This window comes from Balearica regulorum, chromosome 2, assembly GCF_011004875.1.
Source record: "Balearica regulorum gibbericeps isolate bBalReg1 chromosome 2, bBalReg1.pri, whole genome shotgun sequence".
NCBI lineage: Eukaryota > Metazoa > Chordata > Aves > Gruiformes > Gruidae > Balearica > Balearica regulorum.
In genome coordinates, this window is record NC_046185.1 from 153,803,934 (window position 1) to 153,826,312 (window position 22,379).

A 22,379-nucleotide genomic window follows, 5' to 3' on the forward strand; every position below is an offset into this window, starting at 1 on the left:
GTGCTGAGGGCACACGAGGGTTATGAGACCAGCAGTGAGTCACTGGTAAGGGAAGCTGTGTGCTGAGCAATGACAATAATGCTTTTTAATTCACAGTCTAACAAAGTAAAGTAAGCTGAGGTGAACGTGCTCTGCAGTCTAGTAGGCTGGCAGGAAAGCAGTGCCTAACACACATCGTGAGGTATTGAACAGCTGCCTGTGAGAGATAATATTTCATGGGGACTTTTGGAAGCAGTTTTGTTAGTGGCTGGCCTGTACGGCTGCCCCTGCTCTCACTCCTCTCTCCTTTCGGACCTAAGACACACTTGCATAAGCTGCTACTCCAGCCTGGTAGTGGAAGAAGGGAAAAATCCTAAAAATGGCTGCAATGCAGATGATTTACATTCCCTGGATTACACTGAGGCAAGCCAGGGCACAGGTACTTATTTTTGTCCCTGTCTTTCTGCTTCCGCTTTCCCTCGCTGTGCTCAGCTCTCATCGCAGGAGTGACACAGCCTGTTCCTGTTGAGCACTGTACACCATCCCACACACTTTGGAGATGTCTCCCAGCACATTGCTGAGAAAAGCTGTTGTTTTGGCTCAAAATCGTAGCTGGCAGCTGTTATTTGACTACAGAATTTTCCTCTGTATAATGCGAGGTTTGGGACCAGTCATTACTTTGTGCTAAACTTGATTTCATGTGATTCTGTGTGATTTTTTTTTTCCAATGGTAAAATAAAAAGGATGACTGTTTTAAAACTGGTGCTATTTAAAACCCAAACACTAATAAAAAGGAACCATATTCTTGATACTAATAATTCTTAAAAAAGCAGTCTTTTTGTCTCATTTGATACGAACATGAAAGCCTTGACCATTGGAATTTCTCAGTAGCAGTATGGCCCCTCTGCTTCAGCACTAGTTACCACCCACCCAGGAGAAGCAGTGCTAACCCACCAGAGCTCCCATTTTGTAAAGACCTTCTCATAACATAATTAGTAGAGCTTGAAATGTATGAATGGACCCGCCAGTTATCCAAATATCTTGGAGAAAGATAGACAGGACCATACGATTTTGGAAAGGAAACCAAATTACCATGATTAGATTTAATAATAAGTTCAGCAATATTCCATAATGCTATATTTCTGCAGTAACATTCCTTATTATGAAAGATAATAAATTAAGAGCCATGTAAAATATCCCTGTCCAGTCAACTTAAGAAAACAAGGGAATAATTTGAAACACTCATTGCCTTTTCTAAGGTTCTTGACTTATGATTCTTGGCATCATATAAGGAAGCCTCCAGACCTGGAGTTTGAGCTTAAAAATGTGACACTATTATTTTCATTTGCGTTGTTTAGATAGAATGATAGGTGTGTAAGGTAATTCAGAGGACCTTCCCTCTCTCCAGACAACATGTGCTTTTCCTTGGGAATATGCAGTCTCAGGCCATGAGACACTTACACTCAAATACTCACACTCATGTTTAATTTAACCATTGTGAGGAGTCCTATTGATTTCAGTGGGACCACACACAGTACAAAAGTTGAGCATGGGTAAAAGTGTTTGCAGATTCACAGCAAAGAATCTAGACTATCTGGGCAGACTCCATAAAACCAGATAGTTCACTGCAGCAAGGGGCCTAAATTGCATATTACTATAAGTACGAGAAAAGCTGACATTCTATAAAAAATTTCAAGTTTTCAAAAATTTGGTATGTTCCAAGTGGAGCCAAACTCTCAGAGTTTTACTGTTTTCTGAGGGGAAAAAAATAAATTCAGTGTTGATGATTTTTATTATTAAGTTTTTAGCCATTAAAAGAATAAATAAAAAAATATTTTGTTTGAAATAAGCTATTGCAACACTGAGAATTTTCCCATTTTCACCAAATGTTTTTTTTGCAAGAGAATTGCATGTTCCTCCAAATTTTCTACTATAGTTATTCAGACTAGCTATGTGTACTGCACCAAATGACCATAAACAAGTTATAGGGAAGATGGATATGAAAGACTAAAGAAGGACTGTTGTTAATATTTTCAATGGGGATGTACACACCATAATGTGAAGCCTAATTAGGGGGTGCCTAAGCACTAGATTTTAGATATAGGCATAAAAAGTAGTAATTAACTATCATAAACAGAAAATAGAATTTGAGCCATGTTGGCTCAAGTTGGGCCATCCACCAAGTCCAGTGCTCTCGGAGCCAAAGACCCTTGGACCCACTCAGCACAGCTATAGCACTTCCAGATCTAGCAGTCATTGGGATATCTCTGCACAACACTTCACTGCACAGTGAAGGCAAGTTCAGAAGCACTCATGTCCCACTTAAAAAAATCTGGGTACTTGGAGGCTCATTTTCCAAAGGGACCCTACCTAAACCCTTGTGGCTAAAATATAGATCTATATCACCAGCCTGTTTTTTCTAAATCCAAAGACTAAGTACCTTCTTAGCTGTCTGTGCATCACTATCAAAATCCCCTCTGTTTTTGCTTCTGGTGTATAGACCTATTTAAAATCCTTGCAGTAATAGTACTTTGGTCCATGTAGCTCATCCTTAAATGTATCTTATTTTTCCTACTGGGTAGGTGCACTCAGTCCAGTCTCAAGCTTCCTACATGTTTTCTAGCATTTCTCAGCTGCAGGAGAATGGCCTGGTTAGAGAATGTAGCCCTGGAGAGTGGGGTGCATCCAACTTTATTTCAGCTCCAGGTGTCCTACTTCTCAGGAACATGTTCTGTTTGGCAAGTTAGGGGGTGTTTTTTCTTTCAGCTATTCCCTTCTACTTAATTTCTTGCTTTCCTCTCTCTCTACCCTAAAGTGCAGACTACTTAATTAATGGAAAGGGAAAGATCTGAGGAACTGAGAAACATTGTCCCCAGATACCCAAAAGTATATGCATAGACAAGCTTGGGCTCAGATTCGATTACCTAAAGAGGGATATGAATGTGGGGCTTTGAAATGAATGCCCTAATCATAAAACTATAAGGGAGGTTTTCTTGTTTCTACCTTTCCCTTCTTTCCCTCCATTTTTCTGTGGAAGACTTAGCTCCCTAGCTCTGCAAAGTTCGTGGCTGTGAAACAAATGGAACCAGAAGCTTTGCTCGCCTTGTGTGTTAGAGCTAAACCCACAACATGTCCTTTGGCTCAGCCTTGTGGAGCATTTCTCTTCTACACAGCTGCTGATTTACTGGGGAGGTGTTCGTGTTATGCACTGTTCCATTAATTATACATAGGAATTGCACAAGCCAAGTCGCTATTTTAGATCTTGGAAGTTTAATAAGTCCAAACATGTAAAGTTAGGTATAACTTACAGTATTGACATATCTGCAACCAAATATTATTACAGTAACCAAACAAACACAGCAAGTTGCAGGTAGAAACCCAATCTAACTCTAAATGAGGGGACAAGCTATGGCATTTCCATTTTTAGAACCAAATTCCTTCTCGGGGCTTCTGCTAGTCTTGTGCAGCTAGTAATGCTTCCTGTGCTACTGAGAACTGTGGCCTCCAGGGCCACCACCAGCTGGGACAGAGCAGTGGGAACTCTGACTCTCGGAACAGAAATTCTCTAAAACAAGTTGTGAATCTTGTCCCAGGAGCCCAAACCTCACTGAAAATCAGAAGTATTGGCTCCTGAATCTCTCAGAGGCTTTTGAAAATATTCTTAAGTCATGAGATGTGAGATTCTGTAAGGATTTGAGTGCTATGTTAACATCTGCTGTAGAGTAAGGGCTAAAGCAGATGCGAGAAGTGGGACAGTAATGGATAAGGCAGTTTTAAAAGGGTTTAAAAGCAGCTGAAGTAGCCTGCATTTTCATAGACCTAGTGTTTCTATTCTACCAACAGGAAACTACTGAGCCACCTTCCCAGGTAAATTGGTTTTATCCAACTCCAGTGGTGATCATCTCCTTGAATATGGTCTGCCCAACATTTGCTTTTCTCAACACTAGTACTGTTTTGTTTTTTTTCTTTTTTTTTTTCCTTTGAGAAAAAAAAAATTCTTTAATCGTTGGAAGCTCACTGGTGTGGAAAAGCAATTCACTGTAGCTATTTTTCTCAGATGGAACAAATACTTAAAAAAGGGGATGAACCTTTTCTTTTACAATTGCTCCTTTAATAAACTATTTGCTTAAACCATATTTTTGTCCTCCTCAGTGGTGAAGCTTATTCCTTATTTAAAGCAGGATGACAGGGCTCTTCCACTGTTTGGAAAAGCACTAAAGCTGGTACTCCAGAACAGAGCCACCCATTCTTCTTCTGGGAGCTAATTGATTAGCCTTAGAGCTACAGATCTGTACCAAGGGACTCAAAGAAGAAGACTTCGTTTTTCTTTTTGAATGACTTATTTCCCCGGGCTGTCTGTATTAGACATGTCCAGGTGGTCTCAAATTATTTACAACTGCGGGAACCTCTGTGGTCACAGGATTATCTGCACAGGGAAGCACATTTGAAAGTCTGTATTTCCCCTCTCAGGGAACAGGACAATCTTTGTTAGTGCATATTCTCATTTGGAATACTTTCATACTAAGGTTTATACTAAGGTAAGAGAACCTAAATATATAAATCTCACTTTACAATCTTTTGAGAGGAGTGATTTCCTTTAAAAGAAGATCATTAAAAAAAAAGAGACAAGAAATATCTTGGATGTATTCCATATTTTATTAATTTTTTGATGATGTGCATCTACCCAGTAAGGAGAGGAATTGAATGTTATGTCTTCTGATCAGCTTACTCATTAACTGTCAGTTCAGGTGTTGAACTTTATAGCTCGAGCTGTGTATTTATAAACAATGCACTATAATGACTTTCCTACAACACTTAACACTGCTCCTGTTTCCCCACAGAGGAGAAGCACAACATTTTAAAGATCAGTAAGTGCCTAAGAGCATCCATTCTCCAACAGAGCCACTCACATCAATGGCCCAGCTTTCCTGCTGTTCCTGGTTTTTCTGTCTTTGCCTTCATTTTCACAATGAAACCAGAGTTTTAGCCCATAGTGGCCAACATAATTGACTTTTTCAGTTTTAGCAATTATTTCTTTTCAGAGTGTCTTCAGGGTTATTCTTAGGTCTATCTTTTAGGCTGCTGGCATCCGTTCAGCCTGGCAGTCAGATGAATGTTTTAAGAGGAAATCTGACAGTCTGCATATATCTCCTGTAGTACCAGTGCCAAGAGAGTCACTATTTTAAATACCTATAGAAATGTGTATATATACACTTATAAAATATGGTAGCCAGGTTATATACTTGCTTCAGTTTTTGATTTCACAGTTTGTTTTTGTTGAATCATAGAATCGTATAAATTAGGGATGGAAAAGCTGTATTAGGTCATTTAGTCTATCCCACTGCCAAAGTGGGATTGTTCCCTGCAGTATATTTTCCAATGTTTTATCCAGTACTTTTCCATTCTCTGGGTTGGGCTTGCACTTCAGCTTTTTATTCAGTTAAGCTTATGTTTTGACATTTTAAGTATTTTTGTCTGGAATTCACTAAATTCTGTAACCACCCTGTGGTGATAACAACAATGATGCCTGTTGCTGCTTTTCAGTTGTATGAGAAGCTACTCAAATTATCAACCTATGGCTATGTTAGAAATGAGCCCTTCTCTCATCTAACCATGAGAGACATTGTAAATTTACCCTTCAACGGGTAAAGTTGTGGAATATATTTTTGAATCGCTAACAACATATATGCTGTTTGTTTGCTATTTTCTTCTAGCTGGCATAAGTTCTTCCTCTTCCTTGGCTATGCGTCATATGTGAGGTGTATATTTCCCTGGGCCTCTCTTTAACTGATTAACGTTTCTTATTCAGTCACTCACTACCTAAGTAGCACTTCATTAATATAAATCAATAATCTTTCCAAGAGTAGGCAAAGTTTTACTATCTCCACATATACCAAACATGTGAAAACTTCTTTCTTTGTGGGAATGATAAATGGAAAACATAGTGAGCAGAGGCCGTATGATGGCCAGTAAAAAGAAGTTTACGTTCAGTGAAAGGCAGAGACCATTGCTACATGCCAGATCCACACTTGACACCCCTTGTGAACAAGGCTGGTGCTGTGATATCTGTGTCTCATGCAGTTGAGGAATTTCCATGGTATTTATCCCTGCTGGTGCTCAGCACCTGTGCCTGCAGTCCTGGAGCAGGACAGAGAATTGGGTCCGCAGGAGACTGAACAGCGAGGGGCTTCTGTGTAATGCTTCACCACATCCACTGTGAGAAGGCTTGATGTTTCCCTCTTGGTGCCAGCAAGTGCAACAGCTCTGCCCTAACATAGACCGTGTCGGTCATATGACCTGATGTACACGCGTGCTCCCTCTGGTTATGTCACACAGCACGTAGGGTCTCATGCATGGATGTGCAGAAGTCTGCAGTGCTATGTTAATTTAGGTCAAATTGAGAGTGTAACTGCAGTGATTAGCAGTTCCTTAGCCTTTCTGTCAAAGACTTTTGAATATAATATTCCTCTACACTGATTTCCAGCAGAAATAAGTATCAAAAATCTTTATATAGCAGCCTTATAGCAACCAACCTCCCTGTTAATGAGATGTTAACCCTCATTGCTTTTAAAATGTGGTGGTTTGTGAACAGAGAGGCTCTGTGGGATTTAATTAGAGTGAGTTAACCTTTTCCCACTGAAATGGTGGCCCTACATGCTTTTCATTTTGAGCTTGCTTGTTGCATCTCCATCTCAAACAAACCTCACTGATGCATTAGTTAATGGTTGAAAAATGCTGTGAGGATGTAAGGGACTAGGAAGGAGAGTATTGTCATTAATACACAGAATTGCTAGTCAGGAGACCTGGGTTCCCTCCCAGCTGCATTACTGATTTCCTGTAGCTGTGTGTGAAGATGTTGTCATGCCAATAAAGTCTGACTGAACTGTGCATGACCTGGCCATGTCAGCTACAGCCAGCCAAAGTATTCAAAACTGCTTGCTAAAGTTTTAGACACCTCTGTTTAGTAGAATAATTTGAAAACTTTGCCTTACCTTCCTATTATACAGTTTCTGATAAAATTTTCTTATGATTTATGGCACCAGAATTGGCACGAGCATTGAGTTTCTATTTCCCTCTGTTTCTTGATCTACAAAATGAGAGTGATGAATGTTTTTGTGTCTTACCAGAATTAAAAACCAGTTTGTCTTAGTTCTTTAATGCCTTTGAAACAAACAGTGCTGGGAAAGTGCAAAGCAGATTGTAAAATGCTATGTTTTTCCCATCTCGCTTTGTCTCTCACACACATCCTGTGCATTCGTGAAAATGAAATCCACCTCTGTAAGACACTGTGGGTCTGCTTGTTTAACATATTTCCTGGCTCCAGTTGGAAAAATGACTTGTGAATAGGAGTAGGCTTCACCCACTGAAATTTCTTTGGCAGGTGACAACGTATGAGATCATTTTACACAGCTCTAATCACCATTAAATCCTTCACCGATACCAGTCTAGCGAGTCAAGACAGAGCCTGTTTGACCCAGTGCAAAGGAAACTACTAGTAAACCTACTAGCCGTCTCAGTTAAGCCCCCCAAATCCTGTGCCAGGATATTTGCAGAGGAGATATAATTTTAATTTATTTCATTTTTCTGAGCCTACAATGTATAATTCCTCCATAAGATATTTATCACTTCTCTTCATATTTTCTGGGGTAAAAGCTAGGGAGCCTGAAGGGTTCATGTCAGCCCCAACATGACTTGACTGAACTGTCTTAATCTGCGGACCAATTTGCTCTACAGGCCCCTAAGGAAGGAACTTGTTGATTTTGGCAGTGTTTACCTTTCCTACAAACAAATTCCTCGTTTTCCAGACCGGCTGGCTCTTAAAAATCACTTGAGAGCTGAGGAAAAAAAATCTGCCCCAGGCTGCATCAGTATTCTTTTTCCTGTGTTCTGGGGAAAGCTTTTGTGTTCTCCACAGCTGCTTGAGGATAATCCGTAGAGTCAAGATTATTCACAGAGTCAATAGAAATGCCTGTAAAGTTCTCTGAGTTTCGTTTCCTTCAGTGGGGGGGAGTGAAAGCCCCTGTCAGAAAAAAAGGAGAAAAAAAAAAAAGATTCTTGACTGAGTTAACTGTATTCTCAACTACACTCATGAAGAGAGGAAATAAAAGAGTTGACTTGAGCCTGCTTGCCTTTCACTTTTGGGAACTACATGGTATATTCTTCAGTTTTTTTCATTTACATAGATTGCACACCAATAACTTTTTGTGTGACTAATAAGTATCTGCTTTTAGATATTATGTATCAGGAATCAAATCCCCTATATTTCTAACCTAGACACAGCAGCCTCAAGTTTTTAATTATTCACACATATATCACATAAAGTGATGAGAGCCATGTAATATATTGCAGAGCCATATCATTCACCTCTAACTGCCTGAATTGCACTTTCTTGCTAGTTTGTCTGCACCAGAACTAATTACTTAGCAGTCAGACTTTTAGCTACTTATAACATACACTTTTATTAAAAAAAAACCCAAACAAAAAACCAAACCCAAAACCAAAATCACATTTTTGAAGAAAAACTTTTATATCTTCTTCCACTGTCTTGAGGTTCAGGCATTTTCCTAGCATGTGTGTGCTCTAATCAGTTACTCTAAAGAAATCGACCCTCACCTCTTACATGAAGATGGCAATCACTAGACTGTAAGACAGTTTTTTTCTGCTTCCTTTACAATCCTGAAAAGCAAATAGTAACCTCATGCTGTTCCTTCAAAGAAAAAACATTAAGTTTAGAAGAGAATGGTGGGCTCTGCATCTCACAAAGACAGAAACCCACCTCTCGGTTCCTCTTGGAGCAAGGCAGCTCCAGGCTGCTTCCTGCTGAGCTGGCTGTTTTGGGTCCCATTTTGAGGTGCTAACCCTCCCTTTGGGGAACGTTGGCACCTAAATCAGATTCCATGCTGGAGACCAGTCACCTAAAACTTTTGGGCCTCTAACTCTGTCCTTGGATATAGCCCAAAGTCATTAAACTCAAGCTATTAAGTCACATTTAGAGGTTACTAGCATTTATTAGCTAAAACTTTATTACCCCTTTGACATCTATATAGTTAGACTCAGTGAACCTATATTCCTAGTTTTGCATTCTTTAGTGTGCAGGCTGCATTTTCCTACGTTTTGTCTAATAATACCTCTCACTGAGGAGCCTAGTGCTGGTGATGCCAGTAGCTGTTAGTGAGGAGAGGACACTTCTGCTAACCCCACTAAAATTAAAACATAGGGAGCATATGACATTTGTGTATAAAACCTAAAGGAGGTGAAAACTAAGAGGAGCAGACAGGCCTTCCCTCTGCCCCCCACATGCTCATAGCAATAGGCTTTGGTAAGAATGACAAATACCTGGATTTTGCTGTTATGATTTAGGCAACTGCAGCTAGATATTCACCTCACCCTTTGCTGGTGAGTCCTGTCCACACATCACACACTGCAGAAAGCACGCTTGTACTTTGGCCACCCTTGTGCACAGTTTGGTGCAGACTGTTTGCTGGAAGTATATTAATGCTAACATGCTAGGTTGAAGGATGGGTCTCATTTGCCACTGGCAAGGTCACATCCCAGCACAGCCCACCAGCTGGTGTCTGTCAGCACTTGGAGAGACCTGGTACTGGTCTCCCTTCCTGCAGATTTACCCTCTGATGTATTTATAGGCAGCAGTCATAGCCTCTCTCAGCAGTGATTTCTGCTGACTTAATTGTATTCTTATGTTTGCAGTTTCTTGCTACTGTTCTTTCCCTGCTTTATAATGTCAGTGAAAGTAACACATTTGGACAGAAGCTGAGAGTTTGCTTGTTTATACAAATTCTTGTTCCTCCAAAGAGTTGAAATTTATTTAGATATAAGAAATTAGGCAGACCTCAACCAAAATGTTGAAGATATGTGAAAGGGTAGATGGAAGACTGTGTTTGAACATGTACTACTTCGAGGTCTGCAAAGGCAGAAATTTCCTCTTAAACCCATTAAATACTTGTTGTAAAAAGAAGGTAGCTAATACATTGCTGCTTTATGCCCATACCAGCTACTTACACTGCTGGGTGACTTCATGGCCCATTTCTAAGAGAAACAGACATAGTTACAAAGTTCAGAGGTGCAACAGGTAGAAGCAATACTAGAAAGTATGTCAACCTCACCCTCTCGAAAGGTGTTAGCATTTTAACTTAAAAGATTGTATCATATATCACACACAGTTCAGGTGGCTTCCCACTACCTCCGCTTGTCTGACAACCATCTTTCTGGAACACGTACACGGTTTTACTAATTTCTGGAACTTCATCTAACTGCCCAGGTTTTTGATCCTTTCCTGCCTGCTTAATCCATTGTTAATGTCTACTGTCCATTGTTAAAGCATTCTCAAAAACAATAGTAAAAACAAGGTCTTTGTTCAGCCTAGTGAGAGAAATGGTGTGGAAAGTCATTGTGGAAACACTTGTGATCACAGAGTTACAAGGAGCTTGTGATGTTGCCCTCATTACTATGGCTGATCATTTCCATATGAGTACCTATAGACCCTCAAGAACTTCAAAGCCCGCAATCCTGCTAATGTGCAAAGTCCATCTGGCCTGAGATTCCTTTTCTGAAAGTGGTCTGTAGTGAATGCTTAAGTAGGTGTATGGGAAGGATGGCATAAGTGATATGATCCTTCCTTTTTCTCATTCTTCTGGATGATCTGTCAGGATTTCTGGACCACTCTTTTCTCTCTACATATTAATTTCTTTCCAGAAGTATATATTAGTGAAAAGACTTATATTTCAAACTCATGTGCTCCTGCTCGGAGCAATGCCATGGAAAGCTGTGTCCTTGGCCAATCTGGTGTGGTCATCTGGCTGTGCTTCTGAGCAGCACTGCGCAGCCACACCTCACACCTCACTAAGTAGGCATAGCTGGATATATGCTGAATTATGATAGCTGTGACACACATCATTGTGTGGTTGCATTCATGTATTACTGCCTTCATTATCTTATTATTTCTGGGATGTTAGCCTTTTCCAAATTAGAAGGTGAACTGCTTTTGTGAACAGTTCTGAAATAGTTTCAGTCACAATGAGTCCAGTCAGCAAAGATCTATTTAGGCCGATTTTAATAATTTTGGCTGAGGTAGGTTAGCGTGGTCATGACTGTGTGATCAAGCAGTCATTTCAGCCAGCAGTCTCTGGGGCTGACGAGCAGTTGTGGGGTCGAATCAGAGACAGAAGCCTCTCTGGTCAGTAGGATTTCCAAAGGCTTTCTGTCACCTGCTTCCCTGTCTTTTCCTCCTCAATCTGCTGTGTTTCCACCTATCTCTGATTTATCTCTGTCAGCTGAGACTATACTATGCATTAAATGGTTTCACTGGATTACTTTTTCTCATACTCCATTCTTCAGGTTTCCTCTTCTGTTTACCACACTCCCTCCAGAAAACTGCTACCCTGTCTATTTTAAACCTATTCTCCAAATGTTGCTTTCCTTCCGTATTTGTGGGATTAATGCTATTTGGTGTATGCTAGACATCAGGGTGAATCACCACCACCATTCGCCACAAACAAACAGGTATTACCACACACCAGCCATCCCTAGTCAGTGCCAGTCCCCTATAACCACAGTTAAATTGCACAGAAGTCCCCAGGAGGAATCACAGGTCATAAGGATTATTTTGAAATTGAGTGGTTTTATGTATTTCCATTAGGATGTGCCACTATTTATCTGTGTGGTTGCAGACCTCTCGAGCTGCAGTCCAACACGCTGTTCCAACCACAGCTCAGCTGCTTTCAGACATTGAAGTCTCCATGTCTTCACCATCCCCATACCTGGTTATCCTGTCTCTCTTGCTCTGCCAGCACGTTTGCTGTATAAGCTGGTTCTGTAAATAGCATCAACGCTTTTAAATGTGGTTAGGCCAAGCAAGATCATTTTGCCCTGTTAGGAAGTGACTGCACAGGGAGGTTTGGCTTCCCTCAGCTTGCAGTAACCTGATGAGTGACTGACTTTTAGCTGCAGCTTGAACAGCACCTCCACACGCACCACCTACCATCAGTAACCGCACTGAAGTTTACAGGGCCCTGTGACTACACGTGACATGGGTGTGAAGCAGGACTGTGCCTATGCCTACCCGGGACCAAGGGAAAATAGGTAAATCTGAGTGTGCCTGCTTTCTCGAGGCAGCAATAGTCTGTTTGCTGTACGGGCTAGCCCTTGCCAGATGTGTCTGCAGAGACGCCCTGGCAGCTTCTGAATAGGGTTTCGATGTAGACAGCTATTAGCAGCTGCCCAGAAAATATTTTTTAAAAGTCAGGTATTAGATAATTCTGGCAGAGTTTTAGTAACGTAGAGGAAAAATATACCACTTGAATATACCAAAAAAAGTTGGCAAATGAAGGCTAAGCTAATTTCAGAAAATGTAGAGTCAAAGGCACAGACCATTAGCAATATCCATGCACAGTCTGTCATAACTTGTTTTCACCTCTATATTGTTTTTGCTTTTCCTGTAGGAAAAACTGCCTTCAGGACCCAGTGTGCTTAAAATTTTCCAGTATTCAGTGGTCTAGAATTTCAAATCTTCACATCTGTTTTAATAACTTTGGAATGAATTTTCTAGAGGTGATGACACAAAATAGCCATGAGATGTTTATTAATTAAATAAAACTTTCATTTGAAATAGGAAAAGCTTATATTTTTTTACCAAATTATTAAATTATACGTTCACTAGACCTATGAAGTAATATTTTTTCCCTTATATTTAGATCCAGTATTCCGTGATACTTTTAATTCAGTATCAGGAAGCAACCCATAATGTTTAGCAAATGCAAGTACAAATCACTTCTGGGCATTTTACTAATAATAGGATACCTGTTTTATGCAAAATTAATTTTTCCTTTAACCAAAGAAAAAAATTTAAATATCTGCCAATAAAATGTTTGGATCAACCCCCAAAAATAGATTGATCAGGGTTAAACAAATGTTACAAGAATATCCATGAACATAAGACCTGTTTTTTCAGGTTTATATTTAAGCATCCTTTGTAGATTTAAATTGAGAAAGAACTGAACATAGGTTTATGAGAAACACTCTTAAAATGTTTCAACAGGGTTCCAAGAAATGGTGACAGTCGTTTCACTTCTGAAAGCTTGCTTTATAGCCTCTGGCCAGGAATGTGAACACCAAAACCCTGACTATTGCAAAGCCTGGCATCTGCATCTAGGTTCTTCCAAAAAAGTCCTGGTGATAGTGCTGAGGATATGCAATACTTGGGCAGAACTCTATGCCTTAAAACAGAGTTGTGAGCAGGAACACTTAATTTAGTAACAATGAAACACTAATGAGTGAGGTGTTTTACATACCAGTGCTCCCTGTCCCTGAATTTTAGGACTTTTGCTGAGAACTATGAAATAGCGTCTTCCCTCATGCGAGGAATTCACAGCAAGGAAGCTTCTCCTGGATGTCAGCATTTGTAAATTTTCTTTTGAAAATGTAACCAAGATCATGCTTCTTCTTTTTAATAATAGAATAGAGGAGGTGGAAAGAGTAATTCAGCCCTTAGTCCTGTAGTTAAACTGCAGGAGGCTCAGTCTCTCTGCATATCTCGTCTCACTGAGGGTAAATAAATGGAGACCCCTTTCTTCCAGGGTAACAGGTCAGATAGTGGCAATAGGCTCTAGTGGTAGATGGTCTCTGTTGACTACGGAGTCACTGGGAAAGGGAGCACTGATTCTCCAGGTGGGTACAGGATTCGTTTTGGAGAAGGAATGGTGCTGTCCAACCCCTGCATCACAGGCTACTTCTGTGTATTATCCCATGGCAGTTTAATCCACAAAAAAGCCTTGAGAAAACAACCAGGACTTTTGGTGCCCTTTTGCAAGCAGAGTGTTGTAACCACAGGCTCAGCATCATCTTATTCTTTCTTAATTTTCCTCCTTTTCTAGAAGATCTTTAATACTTTTATGGAAAATGGAAAATCTTTAGTGGGAGAGCTCTTCTCTATCTGTATAGCTTTAAAGTTAGGATAGCCTCTTGAAAAGAGGATATGTAGAGTTGAGTATCCTCAGGCAAACTAAAGCTGATTTTCAGTGATAAGTGCTCTTACCCTCAAAATAATGAATAGGAGAGGTGGGTGTGTGCTTTTACTCTGGTCATGTTTAAAAAAAGTGAAGGACATTTGTGGCATTGTTTGCAGAATGCACTCCCATGTGTTTTAGGTCGTAAGTAGAGGAAGTCCACATTTGTGGATGTAGAGCTCAGACAGGACTCTGACCTTGGCGCCTTCAGCTGAGAGGGCTTAGGAGGTTGTGTGCACACAGAGCACAGAATTCAAGCCATCTGGGGAATTGTTACGGTAAAAGTCTATACACCTCCTGATTTAAGTACAGCAAATATCTAGGAGTTGTGACAGCTTCGGTGTTTGACATAGCATTTTGGATTTCATGAAAGCCCTGCTCTGATCCCTTCGTTGGATCTCAGCCAGAGAGTGCATGGGATCTCAAATTGTATGTAGTTTTTTTCTGGAGTATGTGCACCTTTCTTAGGTCATGACCAGAACACTTTGAGCTATGGCTGATCTGTGTTAAAATAGATAATTTTAACTCTGTGAAGTAGTGGAGTTTGGACTAGAAGATCGCCTTCCACAATGGTACCCAAGTCCACACAGCTGGACTCCATTTCTAAGGAGAAAGGAGGGCAGACACACAGGCCAGCAAGAACAAGTACACAAAAAGATAAAAGAAAGGTCAGCAAAATAGCCGTGAAATTTTGAAAGGGAGAGGGTGAGCTACATATCTGTGACTATTCATGGATGGACACATGATGCTTTTTCTGTTTTTTTCAGTAAGATGAACAAACAGACACATAAACCAGGCACTGAACCTGGGTTCTTATGCTTTTCTCAGCCAGACTTACTATCTTGACCATAATATTGCAATACCTGTTTGTTTTGCAGCTGGTTTGTGTTTGGCTATCCATCTGCCTCCGCAGATTCGTAATACAGATGCAAGACTGTTTGCAAAAGATCATACATACACCGACTATACTCACAGAAGAGTAAACAAGGACATATCAACAAAGCCAAATATAAAAAGGAGCTTAGTCAGGATAGGTCACAGCTTATCCACTGTAGTCATTCCTTCTGGCTCCGTCTCTTCTATTTGAAGAGAATAGTTGCTCATGTCAGCATGTTTAGTCTATACAAAGATCTGAAGGAGAATGGTTCATTCAGCCATGTTGCTAGCTGCTGTGATTTTATTAGTAAGCCTTGCAATATTTCATGGTTTTCTTAAAACATCATATACTGGAGTAACGTAGCTGGGTGAAAAATCACTGTGTCCACTTTTAAAGGATTTGAAGTTCTCAAGTTCTCACAGTGACAGAGGAAAAGTTGGAAAGAAAGAAGAAAAATAAAGAACAGAAGACAAACAAGAATGAAACCTATTTTCATGATCTTTTTTTTAAGTTTTAATAGTGAGACCTGAATGCCAAGAGCTGGCAATACTGCAGCTGTGGAAGGCTTCTAGGCCATTTTCATCACCATTTCATCCCTGAGTGAGACCTTTTCTTATACGTATATGTGAGGAAGCTTTTACTATGTGGCTGTAGGAGCCTCATCTGATGTCAATTTAAAGAGACAGGTGATTTCTTCAAGTTGGAAACTAATGTGCCATAATTCCCTAAGGTATAAATTAATACAAAATATATGTCTAATGGTATAAGGTACTAGACACAGAGAGCTCAGCCTGAGCAGCAGAGCTGTAGTGTTGAGTTCTTCTGTAATCAAAATATGCAGGTACCTCGAGGGAATGTCTCAAGCTGGCTGATTACCCATTAAAATCTCAAACCTTTGATATGGGCCTATAGAATGGATCACCTCACATGAAGAGAGTACTATTTTCAATTCCCTTTATATGTATGGGTCTCGGTTTGGCATGGGGTGGGGAGGAGAAACCCCATGACGGCAACTCCATGTGTAGTAGGTTTGGTTCTTTTCACTAGGCATGAACAAATGGGGAAGAATCTTTCCTGAATTATTTCTATTTACGTGGAATCCTTTTGATATTGTTACTGTCCTGCTTTTAATACTCTATAGTTCAGTATACTGTTCCTCATAAACACCACAATTTCTCCTCCTGTTTGATTTCCACACAACTGACGTTAGAGCATTTGGCCTTGCATCTTCCAAATGGGTTCCTGCTATTGCAGAGCGAACTCTGCCATTTAGAGCCACGTGTTGTCTGGTTTAGCTGAAATAAACCCTTACAGGATTAACCCAACTGTACTAGTGCTAAGTGTTCCAGTTACGGGGGAATTAGGTGCAGCTAGACTTAGAAGACTCTCTCCTTCCTCCTGTTCTTCCATAAGTGGCTTTTCCTACATTACTTTGCCTCTCTGTGCCTTCAGTTCCATGCATGATTAATTTTTTCTTACTTTATGAAGCTCTTTCAGGCAGGGATTGTCCCTCTCTGACACTTGTTCAGTGTCCAGCTTCACAGGGGAAGTGAGAATATGCCTTCACTGAGATACAGCCATGCAACTGATGATTGATGTTGGGCCAGCAGCTGAGCCATAAAAACAAAAACAGTTAAAATGAAATCAAACTTACAGGTTTTCATTTTTCTACACTGAAATAAAATGCAGAAAAAATATTTTGTTCAGCAGGCTGCTTTCATTGATTGAATTTGGAAATTTTTTTTTTGAGAATTGGAGGAAAAATGAAAGAAAAAAGAAAAAAGAAAAAAGAAAAAAGAAAAAAGAAAAAAGAAAAAAGAAAAAGAAAAAAGAAAAAAGAAAAAAGAAAAAAGAAAAAAGAAAAAAGAAAAAAGAAAAAAGAAAAAAGAAAAAAGAAAAGAAGGAGAACTGGAAGCAAAGCAAAGCCAGTCTGACCAAAAGCTCAGCAACTAAAGGACTCAGCCAAGGTGAGCTGGGTTCCTCAGTATCCTCTGATGGTGATCCACATTTCCTAGGTCCTTCAAAGGAATGGTCATGCACTCTCATTGACAGACTTTGTAGGTTAGTAATTCTGTGGTGCCTATGAAGTTGCAGTCTTCAGCTGAAGCTTTTCTGTAGTTGGAACATTTACAACTTCTTTTTCCTATGCAGATTTCCAGTCTTTAATATTTAAGTCCACTAGGACACTAGTAGACTCTTTATCTAGCTACCTATTTCTGGGAAACACATTTCTTTGAGATTGTTATCCCATGGCTGGCTAATGGGTTAAAAAGTCATTAAACAGGCATTCATATGCAGGCAGTGCAATTATAGAAGCCTTTTCTCCTCAGGATCCCAGAATAAAATCACCTTCAATGAAGATAATGCACGAGATTAAAGGCCTGCTTGTTCAGGACAGATTTGTTTCTTAAATGGATTTTCCTGTCAGTGACTGAGTAACCTTAGAAGTGCGACAACTGCTTCTATGCAATATTTCCTGTAGGCTGCTTCTGAGGAGGGATAAAGTCCTCATTGCTTTCAATAGAGACTGTATGTTTTTGTAAAAGATCAAATCAACTCAAGTCTGAGTTACTGAGTGAAAAGATGAAATTCCTGGGTGAAAATCTGTGGCCTTTGTTATACCTGAGGTCAGACAGGATGGTCACTCCTGAGTTTATATCTACGAATGGGACTTCATTAAACAACAGTGATCAATCCAGCCTGCTTTTTTCTAGTAGGCTCTTTTTTTTTCTTTCTCTTCTCTTTGGAGCTTAAGAACATGCTTATGAAAACTTTTAATTAAGTTTTAGCTGCATCCCAAACCTTGTCTAATCCCAAGATCATAGCTGAGGTATGTTCTTTGCAGCCACAAGATCTGGAAACTAAAGTCACTCTTACTTGAAGTCAAAAACATATTACTACAGTTGAGAGGCAAGAATGTCTAGGTATACTACTAATCCTTTCTACAATGAAAGAAAGAACATAGAAGCTTTTGCTTCTAGATAGAGTATTCTATATAGAAAACAGGGAAATGTTCCTGTTGGCAAACACCGGCATGCCTTTTTTGTGCTTATAAAAAGCTACTTTGGTAGATATAAGCCTGGAGGAAATGGCAGAGGTGGTATGGATCTCAATTTTGCATCACACTTTTAAAAATAATTATAGGGTACTATGTCTTGGCACTGTATACCTAAAATTTTACCTCAGAGCAAAGACTGGGCATTAATCTTATGGGACATTGTCAAGAATAGTAGCTTTATCTGAAATTAGATTTATTTTATCTGAAATTAACCTTACCAAATAGATGTTGATTCTGAGGGTACACTGCACTCATACACACTTACAAGTCTTCATTATCTACCTCCAATATTCTTATGAGTAGATCAGGTACAGGAACAGGGGAAGACCCTTCTTTCTGTAAGGAGCAGTGAGGCATCACATACATTTTACCATATTACCACCCACAAGAAGATTTCACAAGGAGTGGGTCTCCTCCTTTGTGTTGTTGACGTAGAATAATATGTTAAGGTGCCCATGGCAAAAATGAATGAACATAAAACACTCTAACAGGAACTGACCACCTAGCCCAATGAGAAAAACTTAATTTCAAGCACTTGAAGGAAAAGCAGAGGGGAAAACCCATCAGAATTCAAACAGGAGGAAAAGCTCTTGCTCTACCCAGTAACCCAGCATTGGATCAGCACTGGGATGGAGGATTCAGCCAGCCATACCAATGAGTGTTTGAAGTCACATCTCCTAGGAGAGGGTTATGACCTCTAGCATCTTTGGTGCTAGACCAGTAAAACGTGTTCCACTCCTGACTGAAGAATCAAAGTTTTACTGAAATTTCAAGATATCATCACAGAGGTAACTATCGTGACCTGTAAGTTGGAAAATCACTTTCACTGTTTTAAAATCTGGTTTAATTCTTTGAGTATTTTCTTGAGATGGTTCCAACTAGAAACACTGTAGAAAATCTGCCTCAGAACAGCATAGAATGAGTTGCTGGGGAAGTAATGTGTGTAAAAAGTAAAGTAGTTCTGAGACGGACGTTCCACTGAAGTGAGGAGCAATGCCCAGGATTTACGGTAGGTGGTTAGGGCAGTGCCATGAACAGAAAAAGTCCTGGTTCAAACAGATATACACTGGAGGTAACAATTCATATCAAGTAGATCGTGGACCCGTAGCTGGGCGTCCCACACTTTTAAACCTCCTCCTTTCACTTATATCAGACATTGAAAAGAAAACAGATATCTACCACAATACTGTATTTTAGGAAAAGTGTTCATAAGGTTTTTTAACTCTAATGTGGAACACAAAGGAATTTAGCATTTCACATTTGCTGCAAACGGAATTGCCATCCTCCATTCAGCTCTTTTTTGTAATGTCCTCTCCCTCCTTACCACATCAGAACATTTTTAGGAACTATATTTCTAAATTACGATCGTCATCCTTTTTCCCCAGGCATCTGAACCAAGCAAAGGTGGAAGGAAGTGGGAAGAATACCACCTGGGAAATTTTAAGAGTTGAGAGACCACAGATTTCCCAGATGCGTACAAAACCTCAAGTTGCATTCATAAACTGTTGCAAGCATGGCCTGAGGGTCAGGAACACATCAAATGAAGGTTTTATTCAAGTGGTTTTGAGGTTTGAGGTGAATGTTGCACTGCTCTGGTAGCATCCTGAAGGGTGGAGTGTGAGCAGGATTTATTTGCTCTAAGTGCATTAGTATATTCCTGAACAGGGAAATGATTATAGGGCAACTTTACAGCAGGCATAAATGTTTTTCTATCTTATAAATACATATGTCAATGGAATATTTGTTGTTGTTAGCATTAAGGCATAGAGAATAAGAAGAAAAGAAGGAAAATATCATATTATGGGTTTCTATTGCCCACTAATCTGGTATAAATAAAATGTCATTAATTATTTACATAGCAAACAAAGAGTTGTAAAGGCTTAGAAGGAAATGAGTTAATTCACTACTTACATAATTTAAACTCTATTATCTAGCAGCTAATTTGAGACCACCCATTTTTTAATTGTGGTTTAGAGAGATTAAAAAATCTTAAGAAACTGAGTTTAAACAACCCAATAATTATTCTGCTTTGGCCCTTGTATTTATTTTTGTATAGAACTATCACTGATAGCCTCCAGCCTCTGCTAATCAGAATAATTTACTTTAAAAAGTCATTGCAGGGTAAGTGAATACTTACAAGTAGTAGATCTGTATGGTAGATATTTCCCTATAGAAGATTAATCACCCAAGTATATTATTTGTATGGCAGACATAAAATCTATTTTTAAATTAATGTAGTATTTTAACTATAACAGCAAGAAAAATTTTAATTAGAGCAGATAATTCTTTCATCTACTTATTTTTTTGCTTTCCATATAACCTTCTGGTCTAGAAGCTACATAGAGGAGGATGAAAAATTTTTAATGCAAAATTTTCCAAGTAGAAAATGAGATTTAGTTGAATTTTTTTTCTTGGAATTTTTTAAAAAAATCTTTTCTAATGAAAATGTAAAAAAAAAATAAAAATGTTTTACCTATTCAGTTTCATGTGGAAATTTTAAAGTACTGCTGGTTTCAAAAATTACAGGCTGGCATTAACACTCCAGAAACATCTTAATGGATGTATCCTATTAGCATATTTTTTTTTTTTTTTTTTTCTGGGATGAGAAGACTAGGTTACCTTATTGTCTCATATCTCTCCTGTGGGCAATAAATGCATCCAAGTCTCTTTCTCCACCTCTTCTTTCTAGCTGGTTGCTCCAGGTTTTTCCTGTGTTGTTGTGATTTTTTTTTTTTTAATCTAAAAAGTATGTTGAGATCCTCAAATGAAAGGTTTTATGCAAAAGAAAAAGATTATTGCTATCAAGACATTATTAGATTAAAAAGAAGTTCTTTCCTTTTTGATAATCTCTTCCTTCCTTCCTGAATACAGTTTTTACGGCATCACAAATAGGCCTGGAGGTCACAATATGAATAATCCAAGAGTAGGACTTTGAACTGTTTCTGAAAACTAAGAAGCTTGGTAGCTTTTTAACACCTCCTTATTTTTCCACATGTCCCAGCACATCTTAGCTTTGGAGCTATGCAATAAAGAATCCTCTTAATGAACTTTGGAACTTATATCTAAGCAGTTTCTTTCTTTTTTCTCTCTCTTTTTTTTTTTTTTTCTGCCAGAAGTTTAATCTTATCATGCTAACGGCATGGGATGTTCCACAATTTTTACAACACACCTACAAATACGATCAAATCTTGATACCCTTGTTCTCTGCACTGACGGTCTTTTCTTCTGCTCTTCCCCCTAACTGCACAGCCCACGTGGCCCCTGGCTCGCTGTCGACACCCCTGGTGCTCAGATCACACCTGGAACCCTCTCACCAACCCCTTTCAAGATTTCTGGGGAGAGATGAAAACACGTTTGTCCCTTGAGTGAAAGAGGAAGTTCAGCAAGTCAAAACATTGTCTGTGCAGATCTGGTTGGGGTTATCCACTTGTCAGGAGTGCATGTTTTTACCTGTATTGCCATTAAGGCAGGCAGGAGGTCTAACGCATCCGACCACAGCGTTATGATAAAGGAAGGGAAGCGGAACTTGCCAGCAGCATGCCTCAGCCAGGAGATGAAACGGGTAAGCTCCTGCAGCACACAGGAGCAGGTATGCTAGCTAGGGCTGTGCAACACTTAACACTTTCAGGGTAAAGGCAGAAAAATATATTATGAATGGCAAGCAAACAACGGCAGGACTGAAGAATAAAATGGTTGACTAGATCACCTTGTTTAGAGCTGCCTGTGAGTCCTCTGACAGTACTGTTGCTTATCAAAACTCTTCTGATTGGTTTTCAGGTTTTTCCCCAACTTTTTGTGCTGTTGACAGCTGCTGACAGACACTGGAGCAAAGTGCAGTTGTGAAATGTTATTTATTTTAAGGGAGAAAATTTATCTGCGTCTGTATAAAAGTTAAGAAAGAAACCAAATATGAGCCCTGCAGTCCGTAGGAATATGACTTTGGGCCAGACCGAGTATTTTGGCATAAACACTAAAAATCTTTTAAAAAATAATATCCTGTGGCTTTTGCACTTCTATTATATTAAACTGATTTTCTTTACTCACAGTGGGATTTCAAATTAATTTGTAATTATACACACCATGAGGGGATGAGAAAGAAATGACCTAATTATAGACCAAAAGGATGCCCTACAGCTATCATCCAATTACTCCAACCATCTGAGCTCTTAAGCAAAATGATGGGCTTAATCCTTTCTTGGTCACATCTAGTTGTAATTTGCCACTGAAAGCTATAATTTCACTTTAAGTATTCATTCACATAATATAAAACTCTGTACTGATGTTGCTTAGAATGGAAACAGATAATGAGAATGGGTCACAATCACAGATATCCTTCTAGACTTTGGTCTCCCACACACACTCTGTGACCATTGGGTGAGGGAGAAAATCATGTTTTCTCTGCTGTGTCCCCCAAATGGTACTAATTAGCTACAATTAGGCAGAT

The 22,379-nt window shown here is 39.4% G+C and overlaps 1 long non-coding RNA gene across 1 annotated transcript in view; it reads left to right on the plus strand.

Annotated features, from left to right (window-relative positions):
- The first annotated feature begins 318 nt into the window (after positions 1-318).
- The window catches only part of LOC142600612 (uncharacterized), a 131,469-nt gene continuing 109,408 nt past the window's right edge, over positions 319-22,379 (plus strand). The window contains exon 1 of the long non-coding RNA XR_012834191.1: positions 319-418. This is a non-coding gene — a long non-coding RNA (uncharacterized LOC142600612). The remainder of the gene's footprint in view (positions 419-22,379) is intronic.